Here is a 24,589-nt window from a genome sequence, read left to right as displayed (position 1 = left end):
TGTCTTCATAGCCCAGGAAGTACTTAATTATTTCAAACTAACCCAAAGAGCCTATGTGCATAAATAATTCTTCACCAAAAAGGTACATCTTCTGGATTTAAATGCAAGACACTTAAATCAGTGGCCTCAGTTTCAAAGATCATATACCCTCTTCTTTGCCTTGAAACACTTTGCCTCAGGTAAGGGAAGGACAAACTGGGGAGTGGGGTAGGGACCTAAAACCCCTCCCTTGAGGTCTCTGGAGGAGAAGGCCTGATATAGGCTTTAAGGTCAGAGAGACATGAATTTTGGTCCCAGATCAACCACTAGTGAGCTATAAAAACTTCTTCACATTAATCTCTTTGAGCCTTAGTTTTCTTATCTGTAAAATGGGGATAACAGTACCTGTACTATAATCTCATAAAGCTGATATAAAGATGGTATGAACTGACTGTCCAATGTCTGGCACATAAGGAATAGTCAATAAATGATTACTAATTTTACAATGAAAAATTCTTCAGGCTCTCCGCAGGGAGCCTGCTTCTCCCTCTGCTTGTGTCTCTGCCTCTCTTTATCTCTCATGAGTAAATAAAGAAAATCTTAAAAAAAATTCTTTCTGGGGACAATAGACATTTGGTAGCTCTTATCCCCAGACAGTTCTAATAATAAGCTAGGAGATAAGGCCTTACACATCTTCGTTCAGATTCTGGTAAAGTGGAAACCTAATTTCTCTATTCGATATGAAAGCAGGCTTCCATAATGACCCCCTATTCCAAGTGTAACTGGCAATGCACTAGCCAGAAGTCAGAGAATGTCCAGTACCCACTGCTTAACAATCTTGGTGTAGTGCAAGAGGACACAGGTTAAAAAAAAATTGAGCAGAGATGCCAGAAAGGCCAGTTTTGCAAAATACAGGTTGTGAAACTTCAGGATCAGGAGGGAGAGAGATCCCAGTGCACAAAATTAATTTAAAAAAAAAAAAAAAGTTAGTTCAAAATTGCTGATAAGGTTTCAGATACACTTACACATCTTTCCCCAAGCACACAGGATAACCATTCCCCAAAGACTATTCAGTAGCCTATGTTTGTTTGTTTATTTATTAGCAGAACCTTTGGAATTATTTAGGAAGTAACTTCTAGTATTTATTTGTTTGTTTGTTTGTTTGTTTATTTGCAGAGCCTTTGAAATAGGAAGTAACTTCTAGCCTAAAGATAGCAGCAAAGGAGAATCCCACTAATGGAAAAGTTCTTGGCATGGGCTACCCTATCTTGATGTCAGAGGTCTATGCCTTGTGCCTGAAAAATTGCTTAGTCTCAAATCTCTGATGGACTAAATTCCCAGAATGAGAATTAGCAGACAACTAAGTAATAGGATGTGACCTGAGAGCAAACCTGTATTCATTACCTTCTCAATATGAACTGACATCTACAGTATAGCTTATTTGGAGAGAATATGTAAGGCTGACACCAGCCCACTTCCAGCCAGGGCAATATGTATGGCTTTCCCTAGAAGGTAGGCTGCCAAATGAGGATGAAATCACAAGATGACAACAGAGAAACTTACTGAGACTTCTTATAGGATAGGCAATAAACACAGAACCTATCAAGATTACAGTGGGATGGGGCACCTGGGTGGCTCAGTTGGTTGTGTCTGACTTTGGCTCAGCTCATGATCACAGGGTACTGGGATCGAGCCCTACATCGGGCTCCTCAGTGGGGAGCCCACTTCTCCCTCTCCCTCTGCCCCCTCCCTGCCCCCCTGCTTGTGTGTGTGTGCACGTACTCTCTCTGTCAAACAAATAAAATGTTAAAAAAAAAAAAAAAGATTGCAGTGGGATGTAACAGAAAGAGGCTAGAGTTAGAGAAACCTGGGTTCATATCTTGACATCATCATTTAGTACTTATATGACCTTGACCTAAGCTTTATTGGTAAAATAGTCAACATCACACCATTTTTTAAAATAATATTATGAAGATTAGATAGAAAATAAATATAAAAGTATAAATCATAATATCTAGCCAACAGAAGGTGCCAATGAATGAAGGCTATTGAGATTGAAACAAAAAAAAGAGGGGATCCCTGGGTGGCACAGCGGTTTAGCGCCTGCCTTTGACCCAGGGTGTGATCCTGGAGTCCTGGGATTGAGTCCCACATCAGGCTCCCTGCATGGAGCCTGCTTCTCCCTCTGCCTCTCTCTCTCTCTCTGTGTCTCTCATGAATAAATAAATAAAATATTAAAAAAAAAGAAACAAAGAAATGGAGATAGGAAATAATTGATGCATTCGAATAAGATGAATGAGGTGGTTAAATGGTGTCCAGGAAAGTCTGGAGCTCTCACTGATATATAAGGAGAGTGACAGGGAAGGCAACCATACCTCTTTTTGCCAAAGTGTTACCATGGGGACAGAACCATAGAAATTAAAAAAAAAAAAAAAAAAAACCCAACACACAGAAATAATAGTTCTGGAAGGAACCTTTTAAATCACCTACCTAATCCATGGACCTCATTTCACAGATGAAGAAACAGATGTCCCGAAAGATTGAAAATTGCCCCAAAACCCAAAGCTGGGATTAGACAACAGAGTCTTCTGACTCCTAATCCAGTGTTCTTCCTATATTAGCAAGCTAGTTTAACCTGGGGCACATTCTTTAATTTACAGGCTAAACTCCTAATTTTTCAGAGAACAAACATTCAAGGAACTCAAACTCACTCCTAATAAGGGGGAAACATGATCTCTGGAGAGCTGGGAAAGCCTGGTTTGATGTTTAAGTTTTCATTACTACCAGGTCCTTCAGGACTCCAGGGCTTGTCCATATCCACCAATAGCAGCCAAAGACCCTGCTCAGCCCTCTTGGAGTTTGGTGTCAACCACCACCAAAACTGTACAGACCACTCCGAACTTATTATAAGAAAAATCTAATTTGGGTTGATATTTTATTTTGTTTGAATTTTTATTAGAGAGAGAGAACAAGTATGAGGGGCAGAGGGAGAAGGAAAGACTCTCAAGCAGATTCCACACTAAGCGTGGAGCCCATGCTGGGCTCACTCTTATGACCTAAAATATGACCTGAGCTGAAACCAAGAGTCAGATGCTCAACTGACTGCACCACCCAGGCACGTCTGGGTTGTATTTTAATTTAGTGCTCATTTATTTAATTTTATTTTTAAAAAGATTTTATTTATTTATTCATGAGAAACAGAGAGAGAGGGAGAGAGAGAAAGAGAGGCAGGGACACAGGCAGAGGGAGAAGCAGGCTCCATGCAGAGACCCTGACATGGGACTCAATCCCGGGTCTCCAGGATCACACCCTGGGCTGAAGGTGGCGCTAAACCGCTGAGCCACCTGGGCTGCCCTTGTACTCATTTAGAAGCTTAAATACAAAGGTCTTTAATCTTCCATGGGCTTTGGCTGTAGCCATCAGGTGGTCTCCCGGCTTGGGGTGAGGTGTTAAAAAAGATTCAATGAGTACATTCTACAAGTAAGTAATGGTAAGCTCTATGTCCAACATGGGACTCAAACTCATGACCTCAAGATCAAGACTCGCAGGCTCCACTGACTAAGCCAGCCAGGGGCCCCAAAATACCTTCTTTAATGAATGCTCATACCTCAAGGCCAATTTTCCATTCTCTGAAAGAGACTGTAACCACTTCATTCGCACTTCCATGCCCTTCTGCTCTAACCCGGCCAAACCCCTAACCATAGCAAAATTAATCTCTGGATGATTTGAAACAGATTTAGTAATTATAAGGAGAAAAGATGATAAAGGCTTTTTAGAGGATTTTCATGATAATCTCCATCTATCTCTCCCACTAGACTCTGGCCATTTGTTCTATTTCAGATGTTTATTCAGTAGTTAGAGAATATGATTTTTTTTTGGCTCCATTTTTTTCCCCATAAGGCAGGAAAAGACAGCTTGAGAGATTCAAGCTCTGAAACCACAAACAAGAGCATCACCAGGCATAACTCCATATTGCTTTCACTTCTCTCTCTCATCGGTTAGAGAGAATTGACCAGGTACAACTTATTCTATGAGCTGATGATGAAGAAATAATGAAAGAATTTGGTATGAAATAATGAAAGAATTTGGGAAATGAAATACATCCCTCTCAATGGTTCCATGTTTGAGGCAACCAATCCTGGTGCCCAGAGAACCATGCCACCTATCTAAACTGTTCATTGTCTGGCATAATGTCCCATCTCTAAAGAAATAGCGCTAAAAGCAGAGTAGGCCTTCAACACCAGTCAGTGGGAAATGGACTGCTAAAGGAGATGATCAGCCAAGTAGCTGCAGGCTTTTACGCAATTTTTATGGTAAATGCAGACTGAGATCTCCTCCACATTGTCCTGGAAGACCAACCATAATTCAACTTATTCCTTCTACTACCCAGTAAACTTCTTCAAACTCAAAGGAAGATACCCTTTCCTCTAAAAATGAAAATGACCTGGGTTGCCTGGATGGCTCAGTGGTTGAGCACCTGCCTTTGGCTCAGGGTGTGATCCTGGAGTCTGGGGATCGAGTCCCACATTGGGCTCCCCAAAGGGAGCCTGCTTCTCCCTTGGCCTATGTCTCTGCCTCTGTGTGTTTCTCACGGATAAATAAAACCTTTTAAAAATTAATATAAGGGATCCCTGGGTGGCGCAGCGGTTTGGTGCCTGCCTTTGGCCCAGGGCGCGATCCTGGAGACCCGGGATCGAATCCCACGTCAGGCTCCCGGTGCATGGAGCCTGCTTCTCCCTCTGCCTATGTCTCTGCCTCTCTCTCTCTGACTATCATAAATTAAAAAAAATAAAAATAAAAAATAAAAAATAAAAATTAATATAATAAAATAAAATAAAAATGAGAGTGACCTACTGAAGGCATTGCCTGCCTCCCTTCTCTGAATCTGTTATAGGGCTGAAATGCTCTGTAAATTTTGGCAAGAGACTGAAGAGAAACTGGAGGTCTGATCCTTTATTTTTCTCTGAAAGGACCTAAGCTATGTAGTAGCCACCCATCTTTCCTCTACATTCTCCAAACCAGACCTTCCCCAGAACTGGTGATGTGTCTCCCAATGAGGGACAACCCCCCTTCCCCCAGAAGCAATAAAGGTCTGTCCCCAACTTTCCAATTTCAAGTGTAAGGACAGCCTCTCGGTGGCACTCTCATAGTTAAGTGGTGCTCTGGTCAGGTGTCAGGCTGCACGGAGGGAGATTTCTGATGGTAAAGAAGCAAAAAGACAATTCTTCTTCCTCTATAATCCACATTTATCCTTCTAAATTCAGGACTAGCTAAACAAGAAGCACTGCAAAGATGTTTTCCAAGTAAAGACCTTGATGGGTCACTACTGGGTCTAGTTGTGTTTGGGCCATGAAAACGAGTTTCAGCCAACAGCTACTAATTTTCAAAATAATAGAGGAGCATGGCTGAATTTCACTTTTATGTGTAATTTAAGAAATACAACCAAAAATTGAATAAAGGAAAAAAGAGAACCAACCAAAAAACAGACTCCTAACTAGAGAGAACAAACTGGTGGTTGCCAGAGGGGAGGTCGGTGGGGGAAGGGGTGAAACAAGTGAAGGGGATTAAGAGGACACTTATCTTAATGAGTACTGAGTAATATATGGAATTGTTAAATCACTATAGTGTACACCTAAAACTAAAATAATTCCAATATGTTAAATATATTAGAATTAAAATTAAAACAAACAATATAGCCCTAGCGGCAGCTTGCCTGGACTCATCCTAGCTCCACGACTTACTAACAGGTTAGCCTGGATGAACCTCAATTTCTTCATCTAGAGAATGGGGATTATAATAATGTTCTTCACAGAGAAGTAGTTGTGAAGATTAGATAAGGCAATAGATAGAAAGTGCCAATCATACTACTTAACACACAGAGAACACTTTACATTATTATTCTTTTTTTTTTTTAAGATTGTATTTATTTATTCATGAGAGAGGCAGAGACATAGGCAGAGGGAAAAGCAGGCTCCATGCAGGAAGCTTGAAGTCCCATCCCGGGTCTCTGGGCAGACGTTCAACCACTGAGCCACCCAGGCATCCTGTATCCTCTTTCATTTTAATGTAACTCCATGAATAACCGCTTTTTTTTGTTTTGTTTTGTTTTTAATTTAAATTTAATTAATTAACATAGAGTGTATTATTGAGAAATAACTGCTTTTTAGAACCTGAAATTCCAAGCCTTGCCATAAAGTATCAAACTCTCCCCTCCCCCACTTTCTGGAAGAGATGTGTCTTCCACAGACTTCCCAGAGGGATAAACACCACTTTAGAGTTTATGCATTAGTAGATGTAGACAGGCAGGGTGGCAGGCCCTCTCCTGGAGAAACAAACATGCTACTACTACTGATTTCCTTACTGAAACTGTCACAGCTAGATTCTCAGCCCCCTGAAAGAAGAGACCCAGTGTTACATTATAGATTTTCCACAATGCCTAACAGAGTCTTAAGAAACAATAAACATCAACGTGCTTGTGGACTAATTTAGTAACACTCAGGCCCAACCAAAAAGGAAAGGAATTTCTCATCAAGGTCACACAATAGGAATAGACTTAGGCCATCACAGCACACCCATCAATCTCAGCATTCTGATAGGTTTCTAAAGACCTCAGGGCCAAGTCTTGCCTTTAAGGAGCTAACAAGCAAAATGGGGACTCAAGATCAACCACCGTGGAAGGACATACTCACAGATAGCACATACAGGGTAGAGTGCTAAGTGTGGTTTGGAATTAGCTACAAAATTGACCAGTGAGGGACGCCTGCGTGGCTCAGTGGTTGAGCATCTGCCTTCGGCTAAGGTCGTGATCTCAGGGTCCTGGGATCAAGTCCTGATTGGGTTCCCTGCAGGGAGGCTGCTTCTTCCTCTGCCTATGTCTCTGCCTCTCTGTGTCTCTCATGAATGAATGAATGAACAAATGAACGAACAAACAAATAAATTCTTAAAAAAAAATCAAACAAAACTGACCAGTGAATGAGTGACCTGGTTCAAAGAGTGCCACACCTTTTAAAACAAGGAAAATTAATGAATCCAAGATCTTTCCTATTTTGTCCACTACTCCTCTATTTTACACTACTGTGTCAGTTACTATTGAATACAAAATTTTCCACCAGGTAGTAGGGCTCCTGAGAAGGCAGCCATCAAGGGGCCCATTAGCTCTGACAGATCTGTGACTGTAGCATAGCCAGCTTAGGCTCGGTAAGGTCCTATCACCTGAGGGGCAGACTGCTCAGGCTCAGCCCTGATGCTGAAAAAAACAAGTCCTGTATAAAAGATGAGCAAAAGTTTAAAAAGGTGGGAAAGAATATTACTTTACTTTGCAAACATACCATCTATATAGCTTCATTTTCTCAGAAATCAGGTTTGATCCATTCTAAAATGTCCTTTTGAGGTGTGTTCAATTTAGCAATGAATTTCAACTGCACAAATGCAGCTCAACTGTGCAGGGTACTCATTAGATAACTGTCCAAAACAATCTAAGCAGATACACACTGTGTTCTTTGAATAGCCAGGTTCAAAGGCTTGCTAAGCTATTTTTAGTACTTCTTTGCATACTGTAACTAACAGATTTGCATCTCAGAAAATGAGGAGAAGAAACAATTAGGTTCAGGAGTTCCAAGGCTAACTAGTACCCAGAGAAGACTGTTTACTTCCTTCAGATACCCTTTGCTTAATCTTCTCTTATATAAGGCAAAGCCTGTCCATCTAGAAAGGCCTAAAAGGGACATAGTGATCAAGCACACAGTTAAAAGGACAAAATGTCAGCTACACAAGAGCTTCATTGCTGTTTTGAGAGATGTGAGGGTAAGCCTGTGTAAATAAATGATCAAAGCAAGGCTGGGACCTGGGCCCAAGAACAGAAGGGGAAAATATGTTAAGGGAAGAGACACCTTTTATAGTGGATTATCTTAAAAAGAATATTAAAATGCTCACTATACATATTGTGTCCAATATCCATTCAAGACTTCCCCTTTAGTGACTGAAAGGAAGAAAGAGAACAAGTACAATGGGACAATATATATGAATAGTTAATGCAAGGGAAGATTCTCTGAAAAGTGAGTGAAATTTAAAAAATTCAGCTGAGAGACGCCTGGGTGGCTCAGCGGTTGAGCATCTGCCTTTGGCTCAGGGTGTGATCCCAGGTCCTGGGATGGAGTCCCACATCAGGCTCCCTGCATGGAGCCTGCTTCTCCCTCTGCCTGTGTCTCTCTCTCTCTGTGTCTCTCTTGAATAAATAAATAAAATATTTTTAAAAAATAAAAAAATAAAAATCAGCTGAGTAACTCCAGGTATACTGTAATATTTTAAAGTAGTTCAGGATTTCCACTTTTAGTCAAGATGGAGTAATTGAGAACATGAAAGACATAACCCTCTTCAGACACTAGATAATAGGGAGTGCAGGACAGGTACCCCCCAAAAAAGGAGAATATTCAGGTGAGTGTGAAGGTCCTACTGGGCTAAGGAGACACACTGGAGTTTGGGAAGGTGGCTAGAACTTGTGAGGCAGAGTACCAGAGGAGGCAGTAAGGCAAAGGAAAGAGCTTCAGAAATTTGCAGTATTCCCATTGAATCTGTCGCTGATAAGGACTGCATGTGTAAGGTAAAACTCAACCAGAATAGACTGAAAAAGAGAATCTGTCAACTCACATCGGCCTGAGAGGTGTTTGAATTTTGACCAACAAAAACAAAAAGGACCTGTGGAACTAGCTAGGACATTCCTAAGAGACCCCAGACCAGTCACACCTTACTAGTGGAATCAAACTAGCCCTAGAGTAAAGGCTACTCTAAACTTACCCAAATAGAGATTAAAAAGAAGTGTCATGGATGAATTTGGTCAAAAGGTACAAACTTGGGCAGCCCCAGTGGCGCAGGGGTTTAGCGCCGCCTGTGGCCCCTGGGTGTGATCCTGGAGACCAAGGATGGAGTCCCACATCGGGCTTCCTGAATGGAGCCTGCTTCTCCCTCTGCCTGTGTCTCTGCCTCTCTCTCGCTCTCTCTGAATGAATAAATAAATAAATCTTTAAAAAAAAAAAGGTACAAACTTGCAGTTATAAAATAAATAAGTACCGAGGACATAATGTGCAATATGTTGACTAGTTGACACTGCTGTATGGCATGTTTGAAAGTTGTTAAGAATGAATCCTAAGGAAAAAAAAAAAAAAAAAAAAAAAGAATGAATCCTAAGAGTTCTCAGTGCAAGGAAAAAAACAAAAATTTTTGCCCTTTTTTTTTTTAAGATTTTATTTATTTATTCATGAGAGAAACACAGAGAGAAAGGCAGAGACACAGGCAGAGGGAGAAGCAGGCTCCATGCAGGGAGCCCAACGCAGGACTCGATCCTGGGACTCCAGGATCATGCCCTGAGCTGAAGGCAGATGTTCAACCACTGAGCCACCCAGGTGTCCCCATTTTTGTCCTTTCTTTGGTATCTATAATGAGATGGATGTTGACTGAACTTATTGTGGTAATCATTTCATAATATATGTAAGTCATGTCATTGTGCTGTATATCTTAAACTTTTAAATGGTATATATCAATCATATCTCAATAAAACTGGGGGGGAAAAGATCACAACAACCAAAAAAGGAAGTTTCAAATGGACCATGCTATTCCAAAAAGAATTTACCTGCTTTCCTGAACAGTCCAACACTATTTAATAAAGATCACAAAATCTCTCAGCTATGTAATATTCACAATGCCTAGTATCCAATAAAAAATTATCAGACAAAAAAAATTATCAGACATGTAAAAAACAGGAAAATATGACTCATAAAAGAAACATTAGTCAAAAGAAACAGATCCAGAAATGAGATACTAGCATTAAAAGCATGGATATTTAAAGAGCCTGGGTGGCTCAGTGGGTTAAGAGTCTTTTTTTTTTTTTTTTAAATACTGTATTTATTCATTTGACATAAGAGAGCTTGAGAGAGCAGGAGGGCAGGAGGAGAGGAAGAGGGAGGCTCCCCACTGAGTAGGAAGCCTGATGCAGGGCTTGACCAGGATCTGGGGACCATGACCTGAGCCCAAGGCAGTTGCCCAATTGGCTGAGCCACCCAGGTGTCCCAAAAGTCTGACTCTTGATTTTGGTTCAGGTCATGATCTCATGGTCATGAGACTGAGACCCATGCTGGGATCCATGCTTAGCATGGAACCTGCTTAAGATTCTCTCTCTCTGGGGCACCTGAGTGGCTCAGTGGGTTGGACATCTGACTCTTGATTTTAGCTCAGGTCATGATCTCAGTCTCCTGAAATCAAGTCCCACATCAGGCTCAATGCTCAGTACAGAGTCTGCTTGTTCACTCTTTCTCCTTCTGACCCTCTCTCTGCTCCTTCATGTGCTTGTGCATACACACTCTCTCTTTAAAACAAATAAAATCTTACAAAAAAAAAAAAAGATTTTCTCCCTCTCTCTCTGCTCCCTCCTAAGATAAAAAGAGCTATTCTAAATTTGTTCAAGTATTTTTTTAAAAGATTTTATTTATTTATTCATGAGAGAGACAGAGAGAGAGGCAGAGACACAGGCAGAGGGAGAAGCAGGCTCCAAGCAGGGAGCTCAATGTGGGACTTGATCCCAGGTTTCCAGGATCACACCCTGGGCTGAAGGCGGCGCTAAACCGCTGAGCCATCTGGGCTACCCTTGTTCAAGTATTTAAACCATGAATGTAATAAGGAGCAAAATGGAAGATATAATGCACAACATAATAAAATTGTGAGACTGTCAGACTGGACATAAAATTAAGACCCAACTATGGGTTGTTTAAAACAAATTCACCTAAAATATAAAGACACAGATAGGCTGAAAGTGAAAAGATAGAGAAAGATATGCTTGTGAAGAAACTAAAGAAAGCACAATTGCTATAGTAATATCTGACAAAAGAAACTTCAAAACAAGGAATATTACCAGGAGTAAACAGTGAAATTTCCATAATGATAAAAGAGTTAGTTCTTTACAAAGACAATTTTATATATATGTGTACCTAATAAGAGATCTTCAAAATTCTGGATGAAGCAAAATTGACAGAACTAAAGGAAGATATTTAAAAAGTCTACTATTATAGTTCTAAGTTTCAATACTCTTCATAACTGATAAAACAATTAGACAGAAAATCAGTGAAGACAGAAGACTTAAGCAACATTACTAACCAAATTGACCTAAAGGCATTTATAGAAAATTTATGTTATTTAAAGATTATGTATTTATTCATGTGAGACACAGAAAGAGAGGCAGAGACATAGGCAGAGGGAGAAGCAGGCTCCCTATGGGGACCCTGATGTGGGACTTGATCCCAGGACCCCAGAATCACGACCTGAGCCAAAGGCAGATGCTCAACCACTGAGCCACCCAGGCATCCCATACATATTCTTTTTTTTTTTTTTTCAAGATTTTATTTATTTATTCATGAGAGGTACAAAGAGAGGCAGAGACACAGGCAGAGGGAGAAAGAAGCAGGCTCCCTGTAGGGAGCCCGATGCGGGACTCGATCACAGGACTCCAAGATCATGCCCTGAGCCAAAGGCAGATGCTCAACCACTGAGCCACCCAGGCGTCACTACATATTCTTTTAAAATGCACACAGAACAGTCAATAATATAGATCATATGCTAGACCATAAAACAAATCTCAATAAATTTAAAAGGAATGAAATCAATCACATGGAGTATGTATTTCATATCTACTAGGGAATAAAATAAGAAATTAGTAACAGAAATTTATCTGAAAAATCTCCAAATAATGGGAATAAAATACATTTCTAAATATCACTAAAGAAGTGAGAAAATACTGTGAAGTGAATGAAAATGAAAACACAGCATAACAAAATCTGTGGTATTTGCTAGCACAGGGGAAATTTATAGCACTAAATTTTTATATTAGAAAATAAGAATTGAAATCAATGATCTAAGTTTCTACCTTAAGAAATTAGAAAAAGGGGCACATGGGAGGCTCTGTTGGTTAAGTGGCTGCCTTTGGCTTGGGTCATGATCCTGGAGCCCTGGGATCAAACCTGGTGTTGGGCTCCCTGCTCAGCAGGGAATATGCTTCTCCCTTTCCCTCTTTGCTCACTGTCTCTCAAGTAAATAAATAAAGTATGTATGTGTGTATATACATATATATGTGTGTGTGTATATGTGTGTGTGTGTGTGTGTGTGTGTGTGTGTGTATATATATATATATATATATATATTTATTTTTTTTTTTTTTTTAAAGAAGGGACTCCTGGGTGGCTCAGTTGGTTGGGCATCTGCCTTCGGCTCAGGTCATGATCTCAGGGTCCTGGGATAAAGCCCCACCACATCAGGCTCTCTGCTCATCAGGAAATCTGCTTTTCCCTCTTCTTCCCCAGCTTGTGTGTGTTTGCACTCTCTCTTGCTTACTCTCTCTCATATAAATAAATAAAATCTTTAAAATGAGTAAAATATTTAAGAAATTAAAAATTTTAAAATTAAAGAAATTAGAAAAAGAAGAGCAAACAGAAGAAAATAGCAAAGATGGTCATGTAAATCAATGAAATAGAAAACACCAAAATAATAGAAAATGAATGAATCTAAAAGCTAATTCTTTGGACAGATTAAGAAAACGGATAAAACCTGTAGCCAGACTGAACAGGAACAAGAGAAGAAACACACATATTACCCATATGAATGATGAATCTATAGGCATTTAAAGATTTTATTTATTTGTTTATTTATTTATTTACTGGGGGGGGGCAGAGGGAGAGAGAACATCAAGCAGATTCTCTGCTGAGTGCAGAGCATATCCCTGAGCTCAATCTCATGACCCTGAGATCATGACCTGAGCCTAAATCAAGAGTCAGACACTTAACCAACTGAGCCACCCAGGTGCCCCCAAATACTATAGACATTTAAAGAAAAAAATGATATATACAAACAAGTTATACCAATAAATTTAACAACTCATATTAATGAATAACTTCCTTGAAGACACAAATGACTAAAATTGACTCAAGAACAAGTAGAAAACCTATCTTTAAATCTATTTTAAAAATTGAATTAATAATTAAAATGCTTCCCACAGGGGCGCCTGGGTTGTTCAGTCAGTTAAGCATCTGCCTTCAGGCTCAGGTCATGATTCTGGGGTCCTGGGATTAAGCCCCACATAGAGCTCCCCACTCAGTGTGTACCTGATTCTCCTTCTCCCTCTTTAGCTCCCCTTGCTTGTGCTCTTTCTGAAATGAATAAATTGAATCTTTTAAAAAAATTAAAATATAAAATGTTTCCCACAGAAGCATACTAATATACGTAATTTACTTTGAAACACATAAAAAAATAAGAGGGATTGATGGATCCATCCTATGTATCAGATATGTGATAAAATATAATAAAATGTAAATGACAGAAACTAGGTGGTGGCAATGCTGGTAGTCAATGTATAATTTACTCATCTTTACTGTATGTTTGAAATTTTCTTTATTTTTTCTTAGAGAGAGAGAGAGAGAGAGAGAGAGAGAGACAGCATGAGTTGGGTAGGGGGCAGAGGGAGAGAGAGAATCCCAAGCAGGTTCCATGTTCAGTGTGGAGCCCTACATGGGGCTTGATCCCACAACCCTGAGATCATGTCCCCAGATGAAATGAAGATTAGATGACCAACCAACTGAGGCACCCCTGAAATTTTTTGTAATAAAATGCTGGGTAAAAAAATTCTTCCCACAAAGAAAAGAAAACTCTAGACTAAGATGCCCTCACTGGTTAATTCTATTAATTATTAAGCAAGAAATAATATCAATCCTACACAAACTCCCCCCCACACACACACAAACTCCTTTTAAAAATGAAGAAAGCAGGGCAGCCCAGGTGGCTCAGCAGTTTAGTGCTGCCTTCAGCCCAGGGCCTGATCCTGAAGACCCGGGATAGAGTCCCATGCTAGGCTCCTTGCAGGGAGCCTGTTTCTCCCTCTGCCTGTGTCTCTGTCTCTCTGCCCCCACCCCCCCATAAATAAATAAAATCTTTTTAAAAAATGGAGAGAGGAATTTTTTAAAGATTATTTATTTATTTATTCCTGAGACATGAGAGACACAGAGAGGCAGGTACTAAACCGCTGAGCCACCCGGGCTGCTCAGAGAAAGGAATTCTGCCCAACTTATTTTATAGGGCATCATTACTCCAATATCAAAATCAAAGACATCACAAGGATACTATGGAACTGACATCCCTCATAAGCACTGATGCAAAAATAATCAGCAAAATATTAGCAACTCAAATTCTGTAATGTACAAAGTAAATACTGTAACATGATCAAGAGGGGCTTATCCCAGGAATATAAGGCTCAGTTACTATTAAAAATTAATCACAATAACTCTGTATCAGAATAAGGAGAAAATCCATGGGCACCTGACTAGCTCAGGGAATAGAACATGCAACTCTCGATCTTGGGGTTAAGTTTGAACTCCATATTGGGTGTAGAGATTACTTAAAAAAATACTTGAGATAGAAAATCCATATAATCATCTCAATATATGTAGAAAAAGCACTAAAAATTCAATATCTATTCATGATTTTAAAATTCTCAACAAATTCAGAATGGGAAGGAAACTTCAATGTAATAAAGGGAATATATGAAAATTGACAGCTAACACATTACTTAATGATGAAAGACCAAAAGCCTTCTCTTGAAAATCTGAAAAAAAAAGTCTACTCTTACCACTTCAATAGTTACTAAAGGTCTGAGCCAGTGCAATAAAGAAAGAAAAAGAAATCAAAGACATATATATTTGAAAGAACTAAAACTGAAATTATCTGTATGCAGCATGATTATGAGCACAAAAAATTCTAAGGACCTTAAAAAAACAATTAATAAATGAGTTTATCAAAGCTTCAGGAAAAAAGGTCAATATAAAACTATTCTATTTCTTTTTTTTTTTTTTTAAGATTTATTTATTCATTCAAAGAGAGCGAATGAGAGAGGCAGAGACACAAGCGGAGGGAGAAGCAGGCTCTATGCAGGGAGCCCGAAGTGGGACTTGATCCCGTGTCTCCAGGATCACACCCCAGGCTGCAGGTGGCGCTAAACCGCTGCGCCACCGGGGCTGCCCAACTATTCTATTTCTATACACTAACCAAAAAAGTTGGAAATCAAATCATTTATATATAACATAAAAAATGAAATATCTGGGGACAGACTGAACAAAACACATGCAAATACTATGCTAAAAAACTACAAAATATTGATGAGAAAATTTAAAAGATCTAAATAAATGGAGAGCTATTAAGTTTCCAGATTTGGAAACAATATTATTAAAGTGTTGCTTCTTCCCCAAGTTCATCTAGAGTTAATGCAATTCCAATCAAAATCTTAGCAGGGATTTCTGGGTGGCTCAGCGGTTTGGCGCCTGCCTTTGGCCCAGGGCGTGATCCTGGAGTCCCGGGATCGAGTCCCGCGCCGGGCTCCTGGCATGGAGCCTGCTTCTCCCTCTGCCTGTGCCTCTGCCTCTCTCTCTCTCTCTCTCTCTATCATAAATAAATAAATAAATAAATAAATCTTAAAAAAAAAAATCTTAGCAGACTTTTTTTTTTTTAGCAGACTTTTTTTTTTGTAGAAATTGACAAGCTAGCTTCAGTTTCACTTTTTAAAAATTTTAATATTATTTACTTATTTGTTTGACAGAGAGACAAAGACAGCCAGAGAGCACAAGCAAGGAGAACAGCAGAGAGAGAGGGAGAAGCAGGCTCCCTGCTGAACAGGAAGCCCAATATAGGGCTGGAACTCTCAGAACCCTGGGATCATGACCTGAGCCAAAAGCAGACTTACAGACTAAGCCACCCAGGCACCCCAAATTCCACTCTTTACATGGAAATGCAAAGGACTGTAGAATATTCAAAACACTTCTTTTTTCTAGTAAAAATATGGGACACTTCACACATTTGTGTGTCATCCTTGCACAGGGGTCATGCTAATCTTCTGTCATTCCAATTTTAGCATATGTGCTGCCAAAGTGAGCACAATTTTTAAAAAGAACAAAATCATTACAAAAAGATTAATAAATTCATCTTTATGAATATTAAATTAAAATTGGTCTTCATTAAAATGTCTGTCCTTTGAAAAACACCATTAAGAAGATGCAAAGGTAGGTGTCTGGGTGGCTCAGTGGTAGAGCTTCTGCCTTCAGCTCAGGTTGTGATCCTGGCATCCTGGGATCGAGTTCTGCATCAGGCTGCCCGCAGGGAGCCTGCTTCTCCTGTCTCTGCTTCTCTTTCTGTGTCTCTCATGAATAAATAAATAAAATCTCAAAAAAAAAAAAAAAAAAAAAAGAGGATGCGAAGGTAAGCCACAGGCTATGAGAAAATATTTGCCATATATATGTCATATATACATAAATATATAACAAAGAATTTGCACCCAGAATACACAAAAACTCTTAAATAACACACACACACACACAAAAGACAAATGAGCAAATTTTTTAAATAAGCAAATGATTTGGACACCTCACAAAAGAAGATACATAATGGCCAATAACCAAATGATAACTGCTCAAGCATCACTTGTCATAATGCAAAATAAATTGATAGTAATTTTTTTCAATTTTTAAAAAACACTCATATTTGAAATATTTTTATTTATGTACAAAGAGTTAGCATTAAGATAGGTCTCTTGGATATACACAGTAAGTTAGGTATCTTGAATGATGCATTCAAGGAAGTTCACTTAATCTCACTTAATGAAGCCTATATCCTTTCCATACTGGCAGAAACGCTGGTTGCACATACTGAGGCCGTAGACCCTATTTCCAGATCAGACCATGCCAGTATAAGCAGATACAGCAAGGAAGAAAACCCTGGCCAAATTTCCTCAAATGGCCCCAGGAGAGCTGATGGTGACCCATCTTGCTCTCTCGGATGCAGATGCAACAAGACTAAAGGTGATAAGGGGACGCCTGGGTGGCTCAGCAGTTGAGTGTGGGCCTTTGGCTCAGTGTGTGATCCTGCTGTCCCAGGACTGAGTCCCACATTGGGACTCTCTCTGCCTATGTCTCTGCCTCTCTCTCTTTGTGTTTCTCATGAATAAATAAAATCTTAAAAAAGAAAAAAGACTAAAGGTGATAAGTAAGTATGTAGTGTAATGACAGCACTGAATACCCAAAGATTGGGTAAAATTAAGAATATAGTTCCAAGTGTGATAAGAAACCCAATCAACAGTGTTTAATTTTCAGCTGGGCACTAGCCAGCCACCTGAGATTTTTATAAGTGGCTGTACTTACCTGGACCTTCTGACAAACTCAGTCATTCACCAAGCTTGGGGAATTATAGGGTCTTGCTTTTACCAATCTAGTGACTGTCCTGATTTTACCTTTTTAATTAAACTGAGGTAAGGATAAAGATATGAGATGACCATGACTCTCCTCGTGGAAACCCACTCCAAATGAAGGTCATTGGCCTATTATTTATGGATTTCTGAGGCAATATTTCTCTAGGTTATGAGGAGGACAGGGAGGTTTTATCTTAGGTTTATAAAGGGTCAGGTGGGGCTGCTGCAAGCATGCCATATACATTGGCTGAGGTGTAAAGGTAAACACACAGGCAATGGTCTAAGCAAGAAAGCAGTGACACTAATTCTTATAGTGTGAAGTCTCAAGGGCAGGCATGAATTTTGCATTTTTATAGCCCGTGGCTTGGCACACAGCAGATACTTCTGTACTTTTGCACTGAAAAAAATTATTCTGGGGCACTTGAGACTACATTATATATTCCTTGTCTTACAGCACTAACCAAAGCCTCCTAGAAGTAGAGAACTCTTAGACCAAGGGAGGTTCTGAGAGCGTCCTTAAAAGGTTTAGAATTGGTTCTTTTTCAAAAGACTTTAGCCCAAAGTAGCTGAAACAAAGAAAAAAGCCAGTAGCCCTGGAACTAGAACAAATAACAACCTGGTACAAAATCAGACTCTACTGAGTAAGCACCCCTCTCCCTCCACTGGTATGCTTACAGTGTCTTTCTATCTAAGATAACTTGAATCTCTCTCCAGGGTACAGTCATCCAATGTAATTGTTTAGAAACAAGGATCCAAAAGGTGGGCACAAATCTCTTAGGTTAAAGAAGATGATGCCTTTTATTTTTTTATTTATGTTTAAAGATTTTATTTATTTATTCATAGACACAGAGAGAGAGAGAGGCAGAGACACAGGGAGAGGGAGAAGCAGGCTCCATGCAGGGAGCCCGACGTGGGACTCGATCCCAGGTCTCCAGGATCACACCTCAGGCTGCAGGCGGCGCCAAACCGCTGCGCCACCAGGGCTGCCCCAGATGATGCCTTTTAAAAGGTAACTAGTTTCTTTATACAGCTATCCTGCATATAATATGCAGATGTTTCCCCCCTTTTTTCCCTCTTTCTATTTTCATCTTCTATACTTCAGGACTAAACTCAATTTAAGAGCCAATATAGGTTGGCTAGTCCTCCCAGTCCATCCAAGTCTTTTAAGCCTGTAACTAAAGGGCTTTTCACTGCCCTGAGATTTATTGATCTGATAGACTGGCTCTGCCCTTCAGTAAGGTGGATCAGATAATGAACCTCACAGTGGGTGATTAGTAAGAGGCCAGCAGCTGGTTAAAGGAGTGGTGACAGTGACTTTCTTTGATTTCCCTGGGCAGTTGCCCCACCTCTCTGACTTTATTTGGCTGAAGCCCTAGGCAGCCCTTGTGAAGGTTTTCTTTGCACTAATTATAGATCCAAGGTGTCCAGGCCCTTACCCTCCGCAAGCAAGGCATGCAATCCCATTAAAAGGCAGCCAAGGTAATGGCGGCCGGAGAATCAGGACACAAATATTGCATCAGGCCTTCTTCTCTGTGGCTTACTGCAGGCAGGACACTCCTCCCTGCTCAAACTAAGAGGCAGGTGTCTCTCTTTTCCCCATCTGAGGTTTCTTTCTTTGGAAATATATCACATCTCAGGGAGGGAGAGAGAAAACAGGCTCTGCTCCCAACTCAGCAGCAATGTGACATGGGGTCTCTGCCTCCCCAGGCCTCCCCTATCCATCCCTCCCTAAAAGACAGAATTCTTTAACAATAATCCCACTTGTGGGCTATCCACAGTTTCCCTCTAGCTGAGTGGGTTATTCTTAAGATCACAACTTCCTTTGCACAGTATTAGTGTGAAAGGGCAAAGTGCTGTTATGGTACCTAGCAAAAGCATTTCCAATTAGCACAGTCTATAACAGATAAAAGTTAGAATAGCAACATTTTTGGCAACTGATGTTAGCACAGTGGCAAATCATACTCTTTCTAGCACACCTTATAGAGTTTTGAGCTATCTCTTGAGGAAGAAGTTGCAGTGGAAATAAAACAAAAGTTCCCAAAGATCTATTTGGAAGGAAGGAGGTGGCTAAAAAACAAACCAAAGAGGGAAATACTATTTGTACACTCTCATCTAATAACTGGAATAAAGGATCCTTCTTAGATTAAACCAAGAAAGCAAGGGCTGCTGTCTCCCATAACCTCTGGAAAAGCTGACAACTACTGGAATTCCTATAAGCTGCAACATTATTCCTCTATGCACTGCCAGTGAAGTTTCGCTGGCAATGAAGCCTGACTGAGGAAGACCAGAAGTTCATGTAATGCCATTTCAAAATTCATATTTAATTGGAGGAAATGCAGACGGTGGCAGAGATGAATAATAAGCTGAGCTCTTCACCGGTGACCTCTGCATTCATTTAGCTAGGTTGTGGGACATTAATGTTGAGAGTCTGTTGTTGTTTTAGCAAAATGGAACTACTACTTTAAAAACAATTAAAATTCAGTGTACTATCTTTTAGAGTTTGACCTACATAAATATATTATCTATTAAAATCTCTTTTTTTTTTTATTATTTATTTATGATAGTCACAGAGAGAGAGAGAGAGGCAGAGACACAGGCAGAGGGAGAAGCAGGCTCCATGCACCGGGAGCCCGATGTGGGATTCGATCCCGGGTCTCCAGGATCGCGCCCTGGGCCAAAGGCAGGCACAGAACCGCTGCGCCACCCAGGGATCCCCTAAAATCTCTTTTTTTAAATCGTCATGTTCTTTGGTGTGTAGAAAAGCTTTATTTCTCATAGTGACTTTGTGGACATGCTTGGTTGAATAAAGAGACTCTTTCGTCATTTATGAAGTTATCATACTATGCTGGTAGCCTCTACTTAGGCATTTCTACCTAACTGGCTGGCAAACTCCCCAGGCCTCTGGTCAGTACTTATCTTCCTCTTCCCAAACCAGGACCTTTCCCCATCAACCAGGAGTGAGTCCTGTTACCTGTACCGTCCCTGCTTCTCCCCTCACCTTCCTACCTTAACCCTCCCTCCCTCTTCCTTCAGAACACCTGGCAAGCTCAGGTTGTCACACATGTTCCCGTCTGATAAAGTGGAAGCAAGCAGCTCAGGCATCAGTGTCAGACAGATCAATGCTCCAATTATAGCTTTACACTAACAGCTGTGGGACCACAGGCAAATTACTTAGCCTCTTTAGCATCCTCATCTATAAGATGATAACTGTACCTACCTCAAATAGTTGATAGAACAATTAAGTAAATAACCTAGGTAAAAGCACCTAACTCAGTAACTGATAGCTGTTTCTTTCCTTTTATTTACCTGTGTCCTCTTAAAATCCAAGATACCATCTCTCCTTTCTCTGGCAGTGCAGCCTGCCTCCTGGTCCAAGTAAGACTGTGGCCCTCCTAGCAGCACATCATCAGCTCACCCTCTTACGTGGACCTTCTCAAGATGCTCATATAACATTAGGTTGGCTTTCAAGTTAAACAGCTTGTTAGAAAAATCTCTCTGCCTCTGACTCTGTCTTTCCTGCTTTAGTGAATCTAGTTAACAACTCATACCAAACCTTTTCCTGTCAAACAGGCCAACTGAAAGCTGGAATCTAAACGAAGGCAACAAGGAAGAGGGTGTCATGGAGCCAATGCCATGTCCCACGCTGGTGCTCATTAAGAGTCTACATGGCAGACTTCACTCGGAGCTATAGGGAGGCAATGCAAAACTACAGGCCAAGTGTAAGAAACTGAGTCACGGCTATCAGAGAAATCTTAAATCTCAGATCTCTAGCATGTGTCCCTGTCCAGGCTGCTTTTGCATGGTGGTTAAGGCTCTGCTGCTCTAAGATGTAAAAACATCACAGGAGCTCTCAGAGTGGGCTACTCAAAGGTCTCAATTGCCAAGGGGAGAACTTTCTATCAGTAGCTCCCAAGGGGAAAGTGAGCTACAATCATGGCTGCTCAGAAAGCCCTGCCTCATAGCTTTACAGCCCCCTTCTCTCGGTCATCCTCAACAACCAGTGATGTGCTGGCTCATGCACACTTGGCCTGTGAGAGCTAACAGTTAAATTTTCAAGCACTGTGAGAGCCACTTGGCTTCACATTGGTAGCCATAGTGGGAGCATTCACATCCAACACTGCAAATCAGCCCCCTTCTGAACACTCACCTCCTTCAGTAATTGTTACACATATGTATACTAGCACATCAAGGGCCAACAGCTCTAAAGCTGAAACATCAGGCTCCATTTCCTCATAAGCCTTGAAGCTCTTAGGATTATCTCCCCTGAGATCTTTCCCTAATTCCTCCTAGATGTTCTCAAGTAATGGGCACCACCCAGGGCCCCTAACAATGTTTGCCCCATGGACCAGGGCTTTCCTTTTATTACTATCTCACTCCTCTCTGGGAAAATAAAGCTAGATTTTTTTTTCAAGATTTTATTTATTTATTCATGAGAGAGAGAGAGAGAGAGAGAGAGAGAGAGAGACATAGAGAGGTAGAGGGAGAAGCAGGCTCTCTATAAGAAGCCCAATGCAGGACTCAATCCCAAATCCCGGGATCAGTGCCTGAGCCAAAGGCAGACGCTCAACCGCTGAGCCATCCAGGCATCCCTAAAGCTAGATTCATTATGATTTCTAAATGCCTAGCACTTATTTGTAGTGGCTCTTAGGATCAGGAGAAAAATCAGAAGGTTTAAAAAAGATTACTAACAGACAGACATATTAGTTTCCAATGTAACCTTCACTCATTCAGATATGAAGCATTTTTTGTTTCCCTAATTTACTGTATTCCTACAAATAAGTCATATTATTTACTTTGTTATAATACTTTTGAAGATAGCTCTTGCAATATACAACATTATATATGCCTCCTCTGAATCCAAAATCCAAAGCCCTAATGAGAGTTGAAACTTAAAGAGATAAGGAGAGTAAAGCTCTATAAAATTCCTAAAGTAGAAAACTTATGAATGTGGTTATACTGTCCTGTGACATATGGGGATGCCAGCAGATCACCTTGCTGATCCTCCTGGAAAATTCCTAAGTTTACATGTAGGGAGAATTTTAGCCGACTCCTGGGCCACTTGGCTGAAAAGAAAATCAGCTTCAAGAGAGGTCTGTCCACTCCTAGAAATAGGATACAGAATGGTGGTTGCTGAGGTAAGGAGGAAGTGGGAAAGGGAAGTTATTCACCTGATAGGGCTTTAGTTTTATAAGATGAAAAGATTCTAGGGATCAATTGTGCAACAATGTGTACACATTAACACTACTGTACTGTACACTTAAAAATGAATGGTTTAAGATGGTAAATTTTGTTGTGTGTTTTTTACCAACATTTTTTTTAAAGCTTGGTTTGCCTATTAAGTCTCATCACATGCCTAGCACTGAGGGTGGTTCATAATGGGCTTTTGACGAACACTTATGAATTGAATCCAAAACAGTACAATTCGGACAGGGATGAGAGTGAGTACATTAGGGATTATGGAAGTTGTGATGACAATTTAAATGACTGAACAGTATTTCTAAGTCATTCAGCCTCTGGGTACTCTGTGACCCAAGTACAAGGTTTACAGAAACTCTGGGACTCTTCTCCCTTCTTTCTGTCCTTTTTAGATCCTGGCTTTGAGTACATTTTACAATCTATTCCTCTCCATTTATCCAATCCCTATCTCTACTCTTTGAAGGTCCACCCAATTCTTCTCATTTCCATATGGTCTTTCCTGACCACCACAACCTACAAGGATCTTCCTCTGATAGGAGCTCACATGTCCTACTGCTAGTACTGGTCAGCTATCGATAAGCTGTCTTAAGCCACCTTTTGACTTTATTTCATCATTTGAGAACAAAAGTCCTTTATCACATTTCTGTAATCCTCAAATGCCTAGCACAATCTGAAGTACAGAGCAGGCACTAAATGCCAAAACACTGACAGCTGAATGAAGGCTAAAGAAAGCAAAGGCAAAAAAAAATAAAAAAAAAAATAAAATAAAAAAATAAAATAAAAAAATAAAATAAAATAAAAAAAAAAATAAAAAAAAAATAAAAAAAAAAGAAAGCAAAGGCAGGGTGAGGGGTGGGATCTGAGTGGCTCAGTCCATTAAACATCTATTTTCAGTTGAGGTCATGATCTCAGGCTCCTGGGATCAAGCCCTGCAACAGGCTCCTTGTTCAGTGGAGAGTCTGCTTCTCTCTCTCCCTGTACCACCTCTGCCCCCACTCGTACTCTCTCTCTAATAAATAAAATCTTAGAAAAGAAAAGAAAAAAAAGAAAAGAAAAGAAAAGAAAAGAAAAAAAGAAAGAAAGGAAGAAAGAAAGAAAGAAGAAAGAAAGAAAGAAAGAAAGAAAGAAAGAAAGAGAAAGAAAGAAAGAAGAAAGAAAGAAAGAAAGAAAGAAAGAAAGAAAGAAAGAAAGAAAGAAAAGCAAGGGTGGGCCAAACATTATTTGTGACCAAAGTCACAAAGTTGGTCATGAATGAGACTAAAAGCTTAAGGAATCAGATGCTCAGAGAAGGTTTTTTTTTTTTTTTTAAACATTCTTTTTTTTTTTTTTTAATTTTTTATTTATGATAGTCACAGAGAGAGAGAGAGGCAGAGACACAGGCAGAGGGAGAAGCAGGCTCCATGCACCGGGAGCCTGATGTGGGATTCGATCCCGGGTCTCCAGGATCGCGCCCTGGGCCAAAGGCAGGCGCCAAACCGCTGCGCCACCCAGGGATCCCCTCAGAGAAGGTTTTAACTTGAATCCTAAACTGCAATTGTGTACTCTAGATATTCAGAGCTCTAGAGAATCTTCTGTAAAGTTCTACCATGAAGCCCTCTCTTACCTATTATAAATTTAGAGCTGGCATAAAGCAATATGTAACAAGCATTTGTAAACCAAAACAAATAGTGAATAGCCTAAAAGAAGCCCAAGATCCTCAATGGGCATTTTCAAAGTTCTGATGGCTTTGAGGAAAAGAAGTATGAGGTACTTACTATTCAAGGAGCTATGCCAATGATTCTTAAAATTTAGTGGGGGAGGTGTCAAATATTGGTTAGGAATTTTAAGAAAGACGGATTTTTTTAAGATTTAATTAAAATATATATATATATTTAAAGATTTTATTTATTTATTTGAGAGAGTGTGTGTGTGCATGCATACACACACACACACACACACAAGGGAGGGGAGGAAGAGAGGGACAAGCAGACTCCTCGCTGAGCACAGAGTATGGTGCCAGTGTGGTACGGAGCTTAATCCCAGGATCCCAAGATCATGATCTGAGCCTAAGTCAGATGCTTCACTGACTGAGCCACCCAGGTGCCCCTTTTTAAAAATATTTTTTAAAGTAATCTCTACACTCAATGTGGGACTTGAACCTACAACCCCAAGATC

At 40.2% G+C, this 24,589-nt stretch overlaps 1 protein-coding gene, 1 non-coding gene and 1 pseudogene across 3 annotated transcripts in view; all 3 read right to left on the bottom strand.

Moving 5' to 3' along the window:
* Positions 1-24,589, bottom strand: part of ARMH3 (armadillo like helical domain containing 3) — a 185,800-nt gene that overhangs the window by 6,928 nt on the left and 154,283 nt on the right. The window lies entirely within an intron of this gene.
* LOC121485911 lies at positions 15,832-15,934 on the bottom strand. The gene has a single exon (XR_005986415.1). It is a non-coding gene; the product is annotated as a U6 spliceosomal RNA (small nuclear RNA).
* On the bottom strand, positions 16,646-16,817 carry LOC121484129 (annotated as a pseudogene).

This window comes from Vulpes lagopus, chromosome 2, assembly GCF_018345385.1.
Source record: "Vulpes lagopus strain Blue_001 chromosome 2, ASM1834538v1, whole genome shotgun sequence".
Lineage (NCBI taxonomy): Eukaryota > Metazoa > Chordata > Mammalia > Carnivora > Canidae > Vulpes > Vulpes lagopus.
The sequence above is the reverse complement of the archived record's forward strand: the minus strand, read 5'-3'. Positions and strand labels throughout refer to the sequence as shown.